This window comes from Oculina patagonica, chromosome 3 (assembly GCF_052425735.1).
Source record: "Oculina patagonica isolate OP01 chromosome 3, crgOcupat, whole genome shotgun sequence".
NCBI lineage: Eukaryota > Metazoa > Cnidaria > Anthozoa > Scleractinia > Oculinidae > Oculina > Oculina patagonica.
In genome coordinates, this window is record NC_135760.1 from 8818378 (window position 1) to 8829609 (window position 11232).

The window sequence follows — 11232 nt, forward strand, 5'->3', positions numbered from 1 at the left end:
CTTGCCTCCATTTCCCGTACTTTCCTCATGCTGTATTCAAAATGTTTTTTTCCAGGATTTCTTTGTGTTTTAAGCCTTCTTTTTGTCAGGCAGGCGATTTATAATTTATAGAAAAATTTCAAGTGCGGTCGACACTTTCAAACATTCAAATTGTTGGGATGTCTGAGATAAGCTTTCTATAAAGATGCGTTTTAAAATCAGGAGACAATCATGATGTGTAATATATAAAAACTGTTTGAGTGATAGCGACTTGGGTCGATGTCTGAGGTCGAGATATCATTTCGACAAACGCCTACAAACTGATTTGTTCAAACTGAACTTTGACGCTGTAGGTAATTAAGTGCTGTCGATTTAAAAGAGATTTCGTTTCGCACGTGATTCAGAATCATGACATAAAAGCGGAATTAGCTATTCACGTCATAATGCCATTTCTGGATTATTATCTTCAGGTCATTGTACTTGTCCATTTGGCTTATTTAGCTCGGTAACCAGTTTCTTCTTTAAGTTTTGTTCGGAAATTGTACATGAAACACTTTTTGATCTGCCGCGCGCACTAAAATTCTTTATAATAAAACAGAAGGTTACACATTTGTTTAAGAGGTGATAGATTGTACTTTCATGTTGTATTGTATTGTGATGTACACTTTAAGCTCACATTTGCTGCTTTTGTCATGAATGTTTTTTAAGTACAAATATCGGTCGGTGATGGCCTTTGATCGGATTTGTAAGCCGAGCAGAGTATTTATTGTATGACAGGCAAAAACCTTGAGCTTAAACAATTTTTCCTTTGTGTATCAGGTATTCAAATATTCAAAATTAAGGCCTTGAAAAATCGAAATAAAAACACGATCAATGGGCATATTTTTGTTCGTCTTATCTTGATATTCGGCTAATTTGCATATACAATATTACAGGAAAATTAAAGTGGAGATGCTATATCACAGCTGTACACGAAACTGTCAAATGCAGAATAGTTTTTATTATTGTATTTTAAAACGTAAGCGTACAAAACAAACCAGAGATGCGTGCTCAATGGCTATGTTAGCTTATTCGGGGTGCGAGTATATAATTACTTTCAATGTTTGCTTCCAAGTGTTTTATGAACGACAGATTCAGTAGCTGCCATGCAATTTAGAATTAGTTAAGCTGAATTTTATATTAAAAAGGTTTTTACTTATCTATTCCAAATCTATACTGATAACAACTGGTTATTTTGCATTATTCCTGGTTGTTCGGCAATATCGCACTGTTTAAATCAGAAATCATCAGTGATTTCCTTGCTTTAAATTGTCTAGTCATATCTTCTGATAATTGCCCCCGTCTTGAAGCCACCATATTGCATATAATGATAAAGGCTTAATATGATTCAAGAGGGAGGCGTGGTGGCCTAGTGGTTAGCGCGCTGGACTCCGGATCGAAAGGTCTGGGTTCGAGACCTGGCCGGTGTCACTGTGTTGTGTTCTTGGGCAAGACACTTTACTCTCAAAGTGCCTCTCTCCACCCAGGTGTATAAATGAGTACCGGCAAAATAATCCGGGCTGGGGGGGATTAAAATTATTCCTAGCCGCTTAATGCCACAGAAACCGGGATAAACTCCGGCAAGTATGGGCCACTTTGGCTCGAGGCTTCCCTTTTTATGATTCAAAAACGTATGCACATGAAATATCTTTTTTTGTAGGAGAACGTACCACCTGATGCTCTTTCAAACATTTTTAGAACATCAACAGTCTTGAACCTTGCACTCGCACCAGGACGGCCTGCCAGGGAATACTGACCTACCTTTTTTTTTTCTCGAACCACGTGACCTAAAACGAATAGCAAAGCGCGCGAGGTCTAAAAGAGAATGCAAATGAATATTATCCCCACGATGCTCAGAAAACATCAGCGTGTTCTGAGAAAAATAGAAGGAATCTAGGCAAAGTTTTCGTTTTATGAAAGTGTTTTAGGAACACCGGCTGTTTTAGAAAGTGTTTTAGGAAAATCGTCCACCATTTCGGTTTGTTTGTTTGAGTCTTGTCTGAGTCGTGACGTCACTTGTGCGCTTCGCTATTGACTGCGATAAATTATAAAGGCCTAAGAACGCTCGTGTGCCTTGAGACCACAATGATGCTGCATGAAATTTAGAAACCAGGGGAGTTTACCATCTGTCATGAAAAATCAGAATTTTTTTTTGTGTTTGACTTAGCTTGTTAATTGTGCTTAAGCATTTATTTGGAAATTTCGCGTAGCTGCAGTTTTCAAGGCCTAGGACTTTGTACTCTCCGTTCGGAACCGTTCGTTTAGTTTGGGCCTAAAAAGGGTATCAATTTTCGATTTCCATTTTCTTGAGCAAAGGTCAACCTCGTTCCCAGGGTTTCTCCCCCAGAGCGAGAGAAGAGAGAGGATCTCTCTTCTCTCGCTCTGGGGGCGGAGAGAGAGACCTTGGGAACAAAGTTAAACCGAGGTTTAGGCACACACCTATTCTAAATTTATGGAATTTCACCATTAGAGACATTGTGTTGGAGGGGGAGGGGGGGAGGGGGGGGGTGGAAGGTAAGGGAGCCTGAACTTCCCGCTTCTCCTAGCGTTTCCCGCATATATTATAAAAGTGGAAATGTAATGGTCAAGAGGCCAACTCCAAGATTGCTAAGTTGGTTTTATTCGCTCAACGTTTCGACCATCACGGTCTTCATCAGGAGCGTTAGAGGTATAAACTGCTTACATCAACAACATACAAAATTCAAATTCAAATTCGTGTCAATATATATATATATATATATATATATATATATATATATATATATAATAATGGTCAAAAGTAGAAGATTTCAATTCATCGTTTTATTGCGACAACGCTGTTTCGTGTGATCAAGGTATGACCACACTCATCAGGCAACATCAACGAATGACCGTTAAAATACATAAACTGGCAATAAAAGGCTAACTTAAGGTTGCTATGCGATATAAAAACAGTTGCTATGATATATAGGAGGTTTTCACTGTCACGCTGCGAAAACATAAATCCAAAACTATTGAGTCAAAAAAATCAAGAATACTACAGGTTGTAGAAAACTGCAATATAAACTACTCGTCCAAGTCTCAGGTTTGAACGTTATTCCGTACTCGAGTTATCCGTCAAAATGTTTCACGCAAATTTAGAGAGCACAGTATGGAATCGCCATGTTGGAGCCCAACTGCTTGGGCTCCAACATGGCGGCCGGAAATCGACAAAAACATCTGGCATTCACTTCTGCTACAAAAAGCGGTCAGATCACCATCATGAACAAATAAGCATTCAGATAAACACTTCTCGCAAAATTTCAACTGTTCAGATTGTTAAAAATCACAAGATAAAGCATTTTTTTAAGTATACGTGACACCCTTTTGGCGGCCATCTTTGATCTCGTGTGGCGTGAAACTCCGAAATTCAAAATGCTCTATCTTAAAGACGGCGAATGCTATCGAGCTAAAAACTTTCAAAAATATATGTGTTTAGGACGTCTAATAGCCAGGAAAGGATAAAAACTCAGGGGCCTTGCGATATTGGATTTTATAATTTTGATGACGTCACGTGAAAACCAAGAATAAAAGCTATAGGGTTTGAAAACAGAAATTGCGTATACTAAAGATTGCGTTACTTAATCACAAAGTTCTTGAGAAGGAATCTGTTTCTGTGTGGGCACGAGCTTGCTAGTTCATTTCGCTTGTTAAGACTGCATAAATTCTTCTTACAAATGATTACAAATTTTTCAAAAAGACATAGACTACATTTGTTGTTAATGTTATTGTAGGGTCTACACTGCTTAATAATTCTCCACTTGATACTGAAAGGTTTGTTGGTGTCTTGGAGTGTCCAAACGTGTTTAGACAGTTCAGTCTCGTTTCTCTTGCTTTCGTGTCGAAAAGATGCTGTGTGGTTTCTGTAGCGGTCTTTGAAATTACTAGCGAGGCCTACGTATGATTCTGATGATGTTTGTGTTGTGACTGTGGCTTGATAAACTACATTTTGTGACAGGCATTTTCCGTCGAGTGGGCATTGATCTTTCTTTCTACAGTTGCATTCTTTGTTGCATGTTTGTGTTGTTTGCGACTGGTGGTAATCTGATAGTACTGCTTTGTTGTGTGACGAGATGATACTTTTCATGTTAGGCATGCAGGAGTAGCTGAGCTTTAGTGTATGTTTGTTGAAGATCTTGTGTAGGGGGTGTCCGCTTGGGAAGCATCTGTCAATGATGTTTAGGAACTTCCTTCCCAGGTTAGTTTTCACGTTAGCATCCCATGGGGGGTTGTACCATACGATTTTTCGTTGGCGATTTCTGTTGCGCTTCGGCTGAGGGTTGTACGTGAGCTTGTGGTTGTAGCCGCTCTCGTCAAGCGCTTTCTGGTACGGCGGAATGGCTTCGTCGAAAACTTTCTGGTTAGATGAAATGCTGGTTAGTCGTTTGTTGATATTTTCTGGGATGTTCTTTAGAAGTGCGGGTGGGTGGTTGCTGTGACGGTGGACGTAGAGGATTTTGTTGTTGGGTTTCATGAAGGGCTTGTAAGATCCGACGGAAAATGCCTGTCACAAAATGTAGTTTATCAAGCCACAGTCACAACACAAACATCATCAGAATCATACGTAGGCCTCGCTAGTAATTTCAAAGACCGCTACAGAAACCACACAGCATCTTTTCGACACGAAAGCAAGAGAAACGAGACTGAACTGTCTAAACACGTTTGGACACTCCAAGACACCAACAAACCTTTCAGTATCAAGTGGAGAATTATTAAGCAGTGTAGACCCTACAATAACATTAACAACAAATGTAGTCTATGTCTTTTTGAAAAATTTGTAATCATTTGTAAGAAGAATTTATGCAGTCTTAACAAGCGAAATGAACTAGCAAGCTCGTGCCCACACAGAAACAGATTCCTTCTCAAGAACTTTGTGATTAAGTAACGCAATCTTTAGTATACGCAATTTCTGTTTTCAAACCCTATAGCTTTTATATATCATAGCAACTGTTTTTATATCGCATAGCAACCTTAAGTTAGCCTTTTATTGCCAGTTTATGTATTTTAACGGTCATTCGTTGATGTTGCCTGATGAGTGTGGTCATACCTTGATCACACGAAACAGCGTTGTCGCAATAAAACGATGAATTGAAATCTTCTACTTTTGACCATTATTATCACTGCTCCTCTCAGAGTTGAGCGCTCTACAAATTTATTCTATTCAAGTTCAAGAAGTTTATATATATATATATATATATATATATATATATATATCATATATATATATATATATATATATATATATACTCCTTTTTTCGTTCTCTTGCGCAATGTCCTTGCGATGTCCTTTTTTTAGTTCTCTTGCTTTCCACCTTCTTGGAAATCCCTCTTCGAATCTTCTCTTTTCTAGCCTTTCGTTGACTTCGCCCTCCCTTAAGACCCGGGATTAAGACTCTCTTTCGCATCCCCCCCCCCCTCCCCCATCTCAAAGAAAGCGAAGGAGCAGCATACGAAAAGGGCCTCACGTGAAAGTTTCTTATTCAAAGAATAAAGTCACTGAGTGTTTTAAGATAACATCGCTTATTTTTATTTTGCTTGTCCATACAGTAAAATAACAAGTTTGATTACACTTTGATTCGCTACTAGAAAACAACAAAATAAATAAATAAAATTAGCTGAAACGAATGTAAATAACTATCATTAAATGTTGTATAACCAGCTTGAAGCTTACTGCGTGTCACTATAACCCCTTGAATAATTTTTTTTATTTATATTAAATTATTTGTTTGCCACTTCATGCTTTAGAAAACTCCTTTTAGGCTTCTATATTTGAAATTCATTTATTTTTCCGAGCAATTTACGACAGAAAAATGTGCGTCTTCAAGATCTTTCAGCGCTTTGAAAATATATCATTTTTGAGAACCGAGGTTAGATATGCGTTTTTATTAAAAATTAGCAATGGTTTATTGTAATTCTTGCGTTTTGATTGGTTAACAGGCAATGGTATATGAGCTCATTTACCATTGACCACAAATATGGTAGCCGATACGCGTCAACGAAAATAGCTGGGGAGCTCAAATGTTGCAATTCTTTGGGCGTTTTTAATAAAACAATTATTCCACTCGCGCTTGTTGGTTATGAGGTCGTTATAGCCAACGCGCGCTCGTGGAATAATTGTTAATTAGAACATTCCCGCTATCAGTAAAGCGACACTGCATTTCACACGGCGAAATTCTAGAAACATATCGAAGGAAGCGCGATAATTTTAACTTGATTAGTTCTTCACACTACCTTAGACTAATAAAACCCAAAAATCTCCTGTAGCTCAGTGTATGGTTCGACCCGTGTTGAGAAACGAATCCTTCGATTATTACAAGATACTAAATTTCTTCAACGTTTAAGTGGCGAACTGACATCAGAACCGGCTCTCCCTGAACCACTGGGATCGAAAGAGCCTCACATGCGGTAGGCTGAATTTCAGCTCGATGGCGTTTTATTTCTACCATCTCGATTTCTGGCGGCCCGTTTTCCGGCTGTTTAAAGTGAAAAATCTCAAGAAAAGCTCGCCGGAGCTTCTTAATGCGCCAACAGTAAATTACAGGGTTAAAAATAGAACCCAATGTTACGAAAGTTGTGGACCAGCTCCACAAAATAGGTATAAAACGCGGTTCAACTGAGTGACGTGAGGTTGTTAGTAAAAGAAGTGTTATTGTAGGCAAAAAAGATAATATAAGTGCACCCAGAATGAATGCTAGGGTGTTGGCTGCCTTGTTGTTTTTCTTCACTCTGTTAGCTTCCTCTGGAGCCAATTGTTGCTCAGTTTGAAGGCTTCGTTTCTGACGCAGTGACACTATGAAAATGTAGACATATGTGTAGCCGATAGCACAAATGTAAACGAACCCTACAATAGCAAGTATTATAGACGCCGCGTTCATGTACTCTGAGAACGTTTTGGTCTCACTGTCTATAGCGGCCAAGACAATTTCGTGGATGGTAAAAACCGTTGTGATGACCCAGGCGAGAAGTATACCAGCTTTTATCCTTTGCTTTGTGACAATGTCCCGGTACCTCAAGGGATATTTAATAGCAACATAGCGATCGATACCTACTAGCAAGAGGTGATTAAGCGAAGCGAAACCAGCTTCTCCAAGGGTTATTGCACTTACTTTTTCCAGGGGACAAAATGGACCGTCGCCGAGGATTCGCTTCAATTCCATCGCGATGTTCACGGGATGAGAGATCAGCCCTGCCAACAAATCGGATCCCGCTAAACAAGCTAGAAGAATATTCGAGTTTGTTCGAAGCGGCCTTCTCGTTGCGACGGCTACGATGACTAACACATTTAGCAGGATATTTAGAATAAGTGCTAGCGAATTTATGACAATTAAAGCAACCAGATTTTTGAACGTATCTTCTGTTAAGTATGTCTTTCGCCAAATGGTATTTTGCAGATAAGGACATATTTCCTTCTCCAGATCAGAAAAGTTCTGCATGGACCGTGGCGAAGAAGCGGTCGACATGTTGCCAAAGATATAAAGAAATTGAAGATGTGAGTTCGAACAGATGCAAAAGACAGTGATTAAAACCTAATTTCTTTCTCTATTAGTTATTCCACGGCCGGTAAAAAGGGATCAAGCAACAAAAGTGGCCAAATTGGTTACAATCGTTTTGGTTTTGGGACATTGAAAGCTTAATTTGAAGCTGTTGATCGGCGCACCTGACACAGTTCCGAAACCAGTGTATAAGTTCCGGTGCTTTTTTTTTAAATCAAACGTCTTCTTTTGAGAAATATCAGTAAAAAAAATAAGCAATTAAGGGATTTAAACTGAGTTTTAGCTCCATTTGTAGACTTCTGCTCTCGAGCACAAAACATTTGCCACTCTTTTTTGAAGCGGAAATAAATTAGTCATTTTTCAGTCTATTCCTCGCAAATAAAAAATCTATAACCTCCAGCAATATTTCCTAGTTGATTTTCTTAAAATTATTATTTCACATCCGGGGCTGGAAAAGAGATCATCGCGCGGTTTGCTATTTATAAAATAATCTTGTTAAATAAAATATAGCTCGCAAAGCGCTCGATTTCAACAGATGGTTGAAGTTTGTGAGCGTTCGCGATGTTAGAGTAAAATAATATCTGTTAAAACGTCTGCATTACTAAATTTAGGTATCCCGGCTTTCTTTAAGTGGAAAGGAACTTAAATTCCAATGGATTTCCTTCGTATATGAATCGATCGAAAACTAAAACAAAATAGTCGAAACGTTTAGCGAACGATTATAAATTTCTTTCCTTTATTTATTTATTACACGAAGAAAACAAAATCCGTATCAAGAGGCGTTAAGTGTTGCTCTGGTGTATAAAATCTGGTTATATAATGGTTAATAAACTATGAGTGCAATAATATCATTTCACTTGTCCAAGAAACGTACACTGTCCTCACTATTCAAAACAAGGAATTATTGAGCCCTGGTCGCAAGCTGGATCACGTTTGGGAAAAAGAAAACGCGCGAGCAGCGAAAACGACAGGCTGTTCTCGAACCAAAATTGTGGTCTGGGATAAAACCATATGGTCTTGCATTTTGAAAGAAATGAGAAAAATAACAGAAATGTTTTAAGAATTACATAAGTGTAGGAAAAAAACATTTGCATAAAGGCCATATGTTCTTTCCTTTCACGGTTTTGTTTCTGCTTGTTCTCAAAAGTTTTTTCTAAAGCGTCTTCCATATTTTCTCAACAATAAACAAAATTGCATGACCACTGTTGGGTTTTATTACACGCCCAAGTCGATGTAAAAGAAAACATAAATTTCGCTACAGTTAGTCAGTCCATTCGTGTACTGTAGCATAACCAACGAATTAACAATTATATCGCTTTAAAGTGACCAGAGATATAAAAACAAAATTAATGATATAAGCTATGAATAAAAGAAACCGCTGTATAACTGATTTATTCGTGCGTGCCGTAAGGTGGGGCTTCAAGTGTACCGTAAAATTCCGGTTATAACACCCCCGCTTATAAGCCCCCATGGTTATAGGCCCATCTACCCGGCGCTGAAACAAAACAATGCACCCGGTTAAAAGTGCCTTCGGATATAAGCCCCTCTCTGCTAGATGAGAGTACTAAACATGGCTAAATTTTTGCTTTATTTTAACTTAACGTATTTCGATCCACACTGCCGTGGTTTGTTTCGAAATGTTTTTTTGTATTCCGCTTTTAAGCCCCCCGGATGTAAGCCCTCCCGTTTATAAGCCCATCCAAAACCTCTTACGAAGTTGTATAAGCCCAGGGCTTATAACGGGAATTTAACAGTATGAAATAACCCAGCCTATGTTAAAAGTGTCCCGTCCTTAAATAATTTTAAAAGTATGATAATTAGACATTTTTATTTGTAAACTTTATTTTTTAGAGTTTGTTTTCTTTAGCTTTAAGTTTTAATGCTTTTTAAAGTTTTTATAAACGTTTCTTCAAATTTTTATATTTTTAGTATTTTTATCTTGTACATAATTTTATTGTCCCAGGGCCCCAATGGATACCAGCCTCGTTGCTGAATGGGCCACCCTGGTTAAATAAAGTTTCCTTACCTTCCTTTTTAATCAAGTTTCAGTCGTCCGTACTGTAAGGTGGCACATCCAGCGTATGAACAACCTAAAGATGCTAATGCACGCTACATGTTCATTTTTATACTGTACAATATGCTGTCAATGTAAAAACAGTGCGCCCTCGTGCGCTCCCTTTATTTCTGTTGATTTGAATTGCACCCTGACGATTTAAATATCGAAACTTCCCTTTAAACTATCTTTAGTTAGATGCTTACTTTCCCTAGTCACTGCTCTAGGTCGGCAAGGCTGTGTTTGGATATCTAAAAAAAAGCTTTATGGGAAGTTTTAAAAAGCCTGCTTGTGTCTCTTTACCCCAAGTGCCTTTGCTTGTTGCATAAATGGCGAGTCGCTAGAATGAGAAAATAGCAAAATGTCGTCAAATGAGGAAGTGTAGCGGAGTGGTAAGATCGCTGAACTTTAAATCCGAAGGTCCCCGGTTTCAAGTCTCGTTCTGACCATCACCTTGAGGTTTTTCACGATAAACCCGAGTTCAACACCTCGGCCACGCTTGTAAATAGCCCACTAGTCGCCTCCTAGCCTCCAGCTGGGATTTTAAAACTTTAAAACTAAACTGTTTAATTTGAAATATTTGTTTTTAACGTTTGAATGCTCGGCCCCATTAGCACTTGAGCTAAATCAGTTACCGAGGATACACAAATTTCATTTTCTCATCTCATTAAAATCTTTCCTACAGGCTGGAGCGGTGAAATTAAAGCGCACGGGCATGTTGAATTATTTTATAAAACGTTTGTTTACAACACAAGACTTAAACCGTTTAGGCGTTTTCAAAATGTTTCACGTGAAAAGCTCCTTGAATTTACATTGCAAGCCACTTCTCATGCAGCTATTTGTTCCAGGGGGGCACTCTGTGTATTTTTGGGTGGGGGTGTGCCGCTGGGACTCTGAAACCCTTACTCTTTACCAGACCATGTTCAGCTGATTTTGCAACCCTATACTAGACTTGCATTTGTGAGACGAGGAGGAAGGGAGAAGAGAGGGAAGAGACGAATGGGAGGGAACCGGAGATGACTGACCCAGGGACACCCAACCGGCACGACGGAAGACGCCAACGGCTTAGACTCATGTCACCCTTGGTGACCTATTTTTTAGAACTGCATCACTATTAGTGTTTTTTAATGGAAAACCATCTGTCAACAACGATGCCGCAATGATTTTATTTACATTTAGGAAAGCCTCTTTCTCTTCTGAGTTTTTATTCCTATTCTGGACTAAATTCCTCATAGTACTGATCAGTTTTCCAGCAAATGATACCCTATTCTAGACCAAATCTCTGTGATTTCTATATCCTATCCCAGACTAAACTGCTTGAAAGCCATAACCTCATAATAAGCGGCACATACCTATATAACTTATATATGGGAGTGCCCACGGGCTATTCGTTTGGTGAACTGTTTACCGTTATAAAAGTAGTGTGTGGTCATGTGATCGCTTCCATTGCATTTTGGTCGGATAGGATCAATAAGCGGTCTATTGTCAGTTTTATTTTGAGCCTCTACGGGTCATTTGTGGTACTTTTAAAAGTCGCTTCTTCTTGCTGTTCCTTCAGCTCCTTAATTCCTTATTAGCTGTTTTTTTATCTCAGTTTTTGCATGTTCTATATGTGCCACCCGCCGTATTAAACTGAAAATCGCTCGCAGC